General features: G+C 44.4%; 1 long non-coding RNA gene across 1 annotated transcript; it reads right to left on the bottom strand.

Moving 5' to 3' along the window:
- Positions 1-1,234: 1,234 nt before the first annotated feature.
- Positions 1,235-5,559, bottom strand: LOC309366199. The gene is made up of 2 exons (XR_014166566.1): positions 4,709-5,559; positions 1,235-1,741 (listed from the first exon to the last, which is right to left on the bottom strand). It is a non-coding gene; the product is annotated as an uncharacterized lncRNA (long non-coding RNA).
- Between the last annotated feature and the right edge of the window lie 3,821 nt (positions 5,560-9,380).

Here is a 9,380-nt window from a genome sequence, read left to right as displayed (position 1 = left end):
CCCTTCTGTGAGTCTTCCGATTCGCTGGTGAGACTCGTGGAATCTCTCTGACCACTGTCACTGCCTACTCCCCCCTCGGATTCCTCCTCCTCGCTCTCCATTTGCTCCCTCTCCTGTGTCTCTGCTCCTGAACCCCTGACAGACACGTTTTATTGAAGAGAAACAAAAATACTTGAAATGACATTTTCAAGTATGAAATGACGTTTTCATTAAATGAGAAAACTTCTTAAAGGTTTTGTCATGGACACCTCACCATAGAATCATAGATAGTAATAATGAATCCAGTTCTCCAAGTATTTGATATTATGTACCAAAATGGCACCATCTATACATAATGGGGTATTTGGGTTCCAGGTTACACCAATATTTGCCCAAAAAAAAGGGAAACGAACCAAACACCCTTGCCCAGTGAGGACTGAGTATGCTCAGGAGGCATGGAATGCAAAGTCTAGGTGGTGTGGATTGAATGAAGTGTCTGAAATGCTGAACAGAAGCACTCGGCTCTGCAACATTTTCCCCAATATAAATTAGCACTACCTCTGGTGGTGTAGATGCAATAATCTTGACTGTTCTCTGCTAACACCTTAAGCTCTGGAATTAGTTAAGTATTTATTTAAGTCCATCTCCCTATAGGCTTTGACAGTCTATAGGCTATAATATCACAGGTAGGCAACTAAGGTCTGGGGGTCGGATCTGGCCCAATCGCCTTCTAAATCCAGCTTGCGGACGGTCTGGGAATCAGTGTTTTTTTACTTGAGTAGAATGTGTCCTTTTATTTAAAATGCATCTCTGGGTTATTTGTAGGGCCTGCCTGTTGTTTTTACATGAGTAGAATGTGTGCTTTTCTTTAAAATACATCTCTAGGTTGTTTGTGGGGCATAGGAATTAATTCATTCCCCCCCCCGAAAAAAATCTAGTAGTCCGGCCCCCCACAAGGTCTGAGGGACAGTGGACCGCCCCCTGCTGAAAAAGTTTGCTGACCCCTGGGCTATATACTCCTTTATAAGTGGCTTATTTACATGGGAAGAATAGGATAATTGTGCTATAGTTCATTATACAATGCAGAAAATAAATAGGCATGCTTTTTAAAAAATTTAAACTTTAAAATTAAGAAGTTTGTTGCTTTCTATTACAGTATTTAACTTTCACATTTTTGTGAAATGCCTTCAAATCTTCATGGGAAAGGCGGCACCTGCATTAAAAGACTAAATAAATCATTCCGCAGACATTAACCTTTATGTCTTTTTCCACCCATTATATTTTCAGAATAGTGAACACCAAGTGAATTTTGCTACTGCAGGTAGTAGGCAATTTTAAAAGTACATAGTCCATCAGAAATCGTATCGGATACGAAACGTTCTATGTGATTGTCCCTTAAATAGAAGCATAGTCTATTTCAAATATGCTCTTATAGGTAATGCTTGAGATCCACTTTGCCCTGCGCATCGTGGAACGTGGTAACATATTGGAAGGTCCAGGTAACTTGGTCATAAACATATAACATGATGCTGTGCAATCAATTTATGTGTTACCAACAAGAGAAACAATATGCTTCATTGCCTTCAGTACCGCAGTAAGCATTAGCTCCTGAAACTCCTTTCTTGCTGATGTATTAAATAGCACTTCTGAACTGGAACATCTTTGTCGCTCTTAAAGAAGATGGGAAGTCTGCCCTGGGTTGCATTCCTCGAAAGGACAATGCCAGTTAATGCTTATCACCTTCGTTCTTTGCCGGTTCAGCCTGTAACCAAACACACAGAATATTACTGAAAAGTTTGGAGGGAAAAAGAGCCATATAGAAAAAGAGCCATATGTTGAGGCTTGACTCAGAGGCTGAGTTTAAGGTGCGCAGGTGCAAACTGGTCTAGGAATAACACCTTCAGCTTTCCTTTTGTTCCTCTTTACTAGGCGATTCTGCATGAGAAGCAAATCAATTACCGGGATGTGTTGGGTCAAGTATGCATAAGACCTTATTTGCATAACTTTTTCATGCCATTCTTACTATTTTGCATTGTTTATTATGGTTTATGGGGAAGAGGCTTAGATGCTCAGCAGATCACCTCTATCTCACCAGGCACTGACCACTACCTTTCAAGCATAACAACTTTGTAACCATTGGGGCTAGAAACACTTTTAAAAAATAATCAAAACTATGGTCAGGAATCTGATCTGTGCCCTGTGCCATTTGTAGGCTGAAACCTGAGAAGAGCAAGTAGAATTTCACTAATGCACCAGTGCTTATCTGGCTGCCCCCCCAAGCCCCTGTGGCCTCACAAAGGACACTCTGGAGCAACATATGGGATGAACGAAGCAGGATGGGAGTGACAGAACAATGTTTAATCTGCCTGTGAGTTGTCATTAAATCAATTTTGTTGTAAAAGTGATGAATTGGAAGCTTTCTGGGGCATGAATAACTAAAAAGTAGATTTAACCTATTTTGTGGGTGTGGGTGTGCACAAATGCGAAATATCATACAGTATTTGAAATATTTTTCAAGTCTTTTTATACTATGCACTTTCTCCCCTTCATCTAAAGTTTACTCAGTAATTAGAGTTAACTATGATGTTGAGTTTCAAAGAGGCTGCTGAACTTCTCGAGGACAGGCACATCTTTCCCAAACCATATCTCTGTTTCTTTTGACTGGGCTGAACGTTGGAGCTCATTTGATCTGATGGTTGGTGCAGAAGGTTAATGGGACTTACAGTGAGCCAAACACCTCAAGCAGCAAATGCTAGTGGATAGAGACTAGGGGCAAAGTGTGTGTGTGTGTGTGGTGTGGCAGTGTTCAAGTAAGCTGTGAAGATATCCCTGTGCTTTTGCACCACCAGACAAACAATTCTCATCAAGTTTACAAATCCCCAGGTTAATGATTGAGTCAATTCCACAGGACATGTGACATACAGTATGCTGTTCTATTGTATAAAGAAAGTGTGCATCTTTGCTTGGGTGCAGACAGTCCATCATCTTCTTGCCTGGTGGTGTCCGTTGCGCACGAGATGCAAGGAGAACTGGCAGGCTGCTTTTTGCTCTAAGTCTATACCTTTCTTTAATAAAGCATCAGCACTGGGCAATTTTCATGTCTTTTGATTCCTTCCTCAGAATTCCCACATATCTCGAACCCCCCTGAGTTCTCCTCCAGCTCTGGGATGGTAAGGTAAAGGGACCCCTGACCATTAGGTCCAGTCGTGGCTGACTCTGGGGTTGCAACACACATCTCGCTTTATTGACCGAGGGAGTCGGCGTACAGCTTCTGGGTCATGTGGCCAGCATGATCGAGCCACTTCTGGCGAACCAGAGCAGCGCACGGAAACGCCGTTTACCTTTCCGCCGGACCGGTACCTATTTATCTACTTGCACTTTGATGTGCTTTCAAACTGCTAGGTTGGCAGGAACAGGGACCGTGCAACAGGAGCTCACCCCGTCACGGGGATTTGAAACGCTGATCGGCAAGTCCTAGGCTCTGTGGTTTAACCCACAGCGCCACCTGCGTCCCATCTGGGACTGTAATGCACAACAAATAAATATTGTATGGAAGTTTTATAGCTTCAGCCAAAAAGACTTCTACACAATCACACGGCCACAGACAACCACATTGAGCTAAGGTAGTTTCCTTTCTCCGTGTGGCATGCCCACTCTTCTAGCAGCGCTGAGCAAGGAGTACGATGAAAGCTCACAAGGAAATATTAAGTAGAAGTGGAAACTTGTCACCCACAGGCCCTGTAATCTATCTCAAGCTGTTGGAACTTGAGTACACCTTAGCAACAAAGAACACTGTACTTTAGGCTGAGGTGTTATGCTTCTTTTTCATTTCATTTCACTTTTAATTTGTATACCGTCTTTCTGTAATACTATACACAAGGCAGCTTAAAAGCTGAAGAAACAACAAAACAGCAAGGATCACACATGTAATAACAATCTGATGCAATACAAAAAAGTCACAAAAACTTTCAAATAAACAACTTAAATAAAGCAATATTCAATAATTATTAAAATATAATAGTAAACAGTAAAATTAAATAACAGTAAATAATAATTAAACAGTTTACACTTATCAGTGACAATAAAGAATTACTGAACTATAATCAATATAAAAAATTGATTGTTTTTATTATTCTTCTAAATTATAAGGGCTGTCTCACCTAGATTTCTGGAAATAGAAAAAGACTTAATAGTTAATAGTTATTTTGGAACCACTGCAATAAAGTTGTAGTTTTAAAAAACTTCAATAGTCTCCATCAACACCTGTAATATGCTTTTATCAGTATTAGCGGAACATGTAGGACACATCTAGTATTGCATAAAGGTTGGGACTCATGCATATCTCCTTCCTTCATGCTTAGGGTAATGCTACACCTGGTTTATTTTGGGCACTTCTTCACTTACTACAGCACCCCATGTATTCTCATTGCCACAATTCCTCAGATGGTTTACTGTGGGGTCATGTGGCTTATATGGGTTTGCACACATGTTCTAAAGGCATTCAAGTCTCAGCTCTATTGAAAGGGTGAGGCTATTTGTCGAGATGGTGACAGATAAGTACCTTGGCATGATGAGGATGCTTTCCTATTGTCTGGGTAAAAAACCACATAAAACAGTGGACTGAACACATCCTAAGTTTGTAAGAATCAAATTCTTTGGTTTTGCATCAAACAGCAAACTAGGGTGACATAGGGCAGCATTTCCAACTGGTATTTCAAAGTTTACTCACCTTAGCGTTTGGAACTCTATGCATCAGATGCAAAGCCAAAAGGAAAATCAGCCAACCAACAACAATCATTGTACAATTTCTCAGAGTTTTCACACTTACGAAATGTGACTTGATATGGCTAATTTTTAAGGACAAAAGAAAATCACCTTTCAGCTGATTTTAGGCAGCTCAGTACTTTGGCTTTCTTGGTGGCTATTTGTGATGAGCCAGACTGTGCAGTGAACTAGATTGTGACATCATTTGTTATGTAACAATTGACTCAACTAGCATGACATCAGCAAAATAGTTTCTCTGATAGAACCAAAGGCATTTCAGATAGATACAGAAGTTACAAAAGTTTTTGTTTAAATAAACTATTTCATTTTGGTTTGGAGTTTTTATAAACTACATTTACAGGGAGGGAGGGAATAGTTACAAATCAGATACAAAATTTAAAAGCTTAAGTTTCCTTAAGTTAGTGGTTCCCAACGTTTTCCCCTCTTGGGAGTGCTCAGCCAATCAACTTCAGTTTTCTCTCCTATTGGCCACCAGGTCCACGCAGAGGGGAGGGGCAGCAAGGTACACTTGCCCCGGGCCTTGAAGGCCTAAGCCAACCAAGGAGACCTCACCAGGGACTAGCTGGTGCAATGGGCATAACAAGTGGAGCAGCTAGCTATTGGGGCTGCTGTCATTGTGCTGTTTTGTGAAGCATTTTCTCTCTTCTTACCAACTATTCATGCTGTGGAAGTGGAATGTATGGGTCTGGGGTCTGCAAGACCCAAGCCTATTTGTATCTTAACACAACATCTCCCACTGGAGTGTAAAAAAGCAGAGTCAGCATGAAGGAGGGTGAGACATTGAAAAGTGAAAAGGTGAAGTGTTGCGTTCGCAAAGTAAAGGAAGGATTGGACCCTGATTAAAAACAAGACACGAGGCTTTGACCAGCAAGGCTCTCCGAGAAAAGTGCGTAAACCACACCCCTCACCAGGCCATTTTATTAGCAAAAGAATCTTTTACACAGTGCTCGTAAGAACCAATCATATTTCCTCTGAGCATTTCATCAAACCCCACATGGGGAAAAAGTTAAACCACTAAAACTAATTAAGCACAAATATTTCTGAGGTAAACAAAGAACAGAACTACAAAGAGGTGGTAAATAAGCTGAGAACTACAAAGGGGTAGTAAATAACTTGAGAACTACAAAGGGGTGCATCTGGCAACCCCAGAGCTGAGAAATAAACATGATAAGAAGGATGGCCAGAAAGACCAGATCACTACCACCTTCATGTGAGATCTGTTTCCTGGCTCCAAGATTAACATTTTAAGATTATATATAAGAAAACTACATCAAAGTAACTTGCCCACTGTCTTTATGGCACAGGATGCCTGCCTGGCCAAGCAACTGCTGTGTACTGCTGTGTACATGACATGAGGAGAGAGAAATGGGCAGTAGAGGCAAAAGGGCATGAAAAGGGCATGAATGTAGAATCTTATGGGATTTGATCAGAAATTATCATCAATATATCAAACCCAGTCAACACAATGTCTTCATCGTGGACACGATGGCTTGATGTATATTCTATAATTCCTGTGATGGTTCAGAATTTATCTGGTTAAATTCCCCTGGTGTGTGTCACCTGCTAACGTCAGCTTACAGAAGCTGGGCGGAGACAGAAGCTTTTAGAAGCTCAGGAGGAGGAGTTTTTCCCTGTACTTTCACTTCTTCCCTCTGTGTATCTGTGAGGGAGACATGGCTGAAAGAAGCCCTGGACTTTGTTTGCTGTAATGTTTTAATAAAGAGCTGTAAATAGACGGAGCTGTCTATGTGTGCTTACAAGAAGCAAGACTGCTTTACACGCTGTGTTCAACTCTGCTAAAAAAAGCCGTGACTGAAAGGAGAGACAGCAGGAGTTATTGCGCAGCCAGAGAGGAAGCCTGCCGGACCGCTGTAGGTGATTGATGCGGATCGTAAAGCTGTCTGACGTCGCGGCTCTATCGATAAGGCAAGATCGATAGATATCTCCACAGGTTATGGAGTGTCAGAAAACGCTCGTAAAGCAGTCGGTGTGAGCCTCAGGAACGCTTTGAAGTCAGCGTGGGTGCCGGAGAGCAGATGATTAATTGCCTGCTTCCGAGAGGCAGTGAGAGCTTCTGATACACAGAGAGCTGGAGCTGAAAAAGCAGCTAAAAGCTGGGAGCTGAGACACAGCTGAAATATCGTTTCTCCACGGAAGGGAAGGCCGGAGGAAGCTGGTACGGAGTAAGTACAGCTTGGGGCACCTTGGGAGAACGGGAGAAGATGGCTGAAAGCCAGGATATACCGCTGGAGCCTCTAACTCTAAAGAGTTGGGCAACGTGGTCCAGACAAATAAGGGGATGGTTCTTGGTTGAAGGCATCTGGGAAGCAAGTCAATGGGAGCCAAAATCACCCCTTAGCTGGCCAGCAGCTGGAACAGGCGTTGCAAGCTGTGGGGCTGCGTGGGCTGAAAATAGCCAGAGGCTGCTGCAAGAGCTAGAGATGCTCAGAGCATGCGTTGATGCATCACTGAGGCCTCATTTGGAGGGCGTAACGACAGCGTGGGCTGCCTGGAATTTGCTGAAGGGCTTGTGTGAGGCGTCAGCGAAAGGCCAGAGTCCTGGAGGAAGCCCTGGAGAGGCTGAAGGATGCCCAGAAAGCCCAATGGGGGCTGGGACAGTGTTGGGGAGCTGTTGTAATGCTTCTACACGTCTGTGTGATGGACTGAGTCCTGGAGAGGCTGGACTGGCAGGCCCTGTTCCCGATGTCTTAGCCTCTAGGAGCGCTAGTGAGCAGATCGGGGGGGCGAAGAGTTCCAAAGGCAAGTTTAAAGAACTTTCCCTTTGTGCTGAAGCAGAGAGGAGCTTCAGGGGGGGCCAAGCTGGTGGAAGGCACCGTTCCAGAAGGAGGAAGGCCAGGCCAGCTGGGAGGAGCCCCGGGCAGTGTTTTTCCACTGGAGTTCAACGTCGGCGTGGCAGTTGCCCCCACCGGAGCAGAGAGCCGATGCAGGATGTTTTCAAGGACTTTTCCCATGGGAATCAGGCAGGTTTCCATGGCAACAGGCCTGGGAAGATAGGCAGGCGTGGAACTGAGCCAGGTGGTCGGGGTAAACAGCAGGGAGAAGAGTCTTATCAAGTTTCTGCGAGTATGGCAGTGTTTGAAGACGGCCGAGTGGAAGATTTCCAGCTCAGCCTTGTAATTGACTCTGCAGCTAACCACAACATGGTTCCAGAGATCCCTGCAGTCGAGAGGTGGAATTGCACAGCAGTTCCGAAGGGGCAAACTATTAAGTTCGCGAATGGACAGAAAACTAGAGTTCGCAAATGCACTAATGTCTATCTTTCTATTTTACAGGAGACGGTGGATTTTTGTATTGTTCCAGAGATTCATCACTGTTTGCTATCTGTGCCTTATTTGTTAAATAAGGGGTTCAAAGTTTGTTTTGAAAATGATGTCTGCACAATCTCCAGAGAGGGGAGGTTACTGGCCAAAGTGCGGAAGGGACAGAATGACCTTTTCATTCTTAAAACGTCTCTTGGGGGTGAGGGGAAGGTTGAGAAAGCACAAGCGTTGCGTGCTACAGTTCCCAACCAACGTGCTACAATTCCCGCTCATAATGTTACATGTGCATGCGTATGGCATCAGAGAACAATTCATGGGTCGGTGGAGGACTTGCAGACTCTGCCCGAGGTTGCCACGGGGTGTAGGATTCAAAATTGTGGAAGTGCCATTGATTGTGACACTTGCAAGCAAGCAAAGGTGAGAGGGTGCAGTTACCCAAAGGTGGAACGTGTGGCCACTAAACCTTTTGAGTTGGTACACATAGATTTGGCCGGTCCTGTCAAGGAACCAAGTCTAGGGGGGGCCAGGTTTCTCCTAACTTTTTTGGATAATTTTTCGCAGAGTTCATGGGCTCATGGTCTCAAATCCAGGGAGGATGCAGCACAGCTGATCAAGAGCTGGATTGAGGGGGTGGAACAGAGGTTCTCCACCAGGGTTCAAGCGATCATCAGTGACAGAAATGCTGAGTACACTGGTTCTGCGTTGCAGAAGTTCTTGCAGAAGAGAGGGATACGCCACACAGTTAATTCACCCCAGCAAGGGGGGGTGGCAGAGCTGAGGAGTGGAGCTCTGGTTAAGGCTGCACAGGTGATGCTGAAAGAAGCCAGGTTGCCTCCTGAGTTTTGGGTGGAGGCTACTAGGGCTGTGTCATTCACCTGGAATCGGGTCTACAACTCACTGGTAGGCGACACACCGTTTTCTTTGTTAAATGGCCGCAAACCCCAGGTTCACTTTCTGCGGACTTTTGGGACTCCTGCGCTTGTCGCTTTGCCTAAGGCTTTGCAAGGGCCAGATGGAGCCAAAGTCCAGAAAATGATCTTCTGTGGGTATGAGCCAGATGCCCGTGCATGGCGGTTTGCTTACCCATCAGGTGATCAGAGTAAGGTGCTGATCAGTAAACACGCTGAGTTCTTAGAGGAGGAGGTAAGGTCAAAGACTCCTGTCAGGCGTGATGTTCTCTCAGATTGTCTCTCTGACCCAGAAGACAGTTCTGATGAGGCAGAGGAAGAAGGGGCTGAGGCTGCTGATGACGACCAGGTCACTGACCAGGGTCAAGAACAGGATGTGGCATCTCCACAAGCTGTTAAGAGACAGCCCAAAAGTGAACCTAGTTCT

The sequence above is a fragment of the Podarcis melisellensis genome (assembly GCF_964234715.1).
Source record: "Podarcis melisellensis genome assembly, chromosome: 1".
Taxonomy (NCBI): Eukaryota; Metazoa; Chordata; class Lepidosauria; order Squamata; family Lacertidae; genus Podarcis; species Podarcis melisellensis.
Note: the sequence above shows the minus strand (reverse complement) of the source record. Positions and strands in the feature narration are given on the sequence as shown.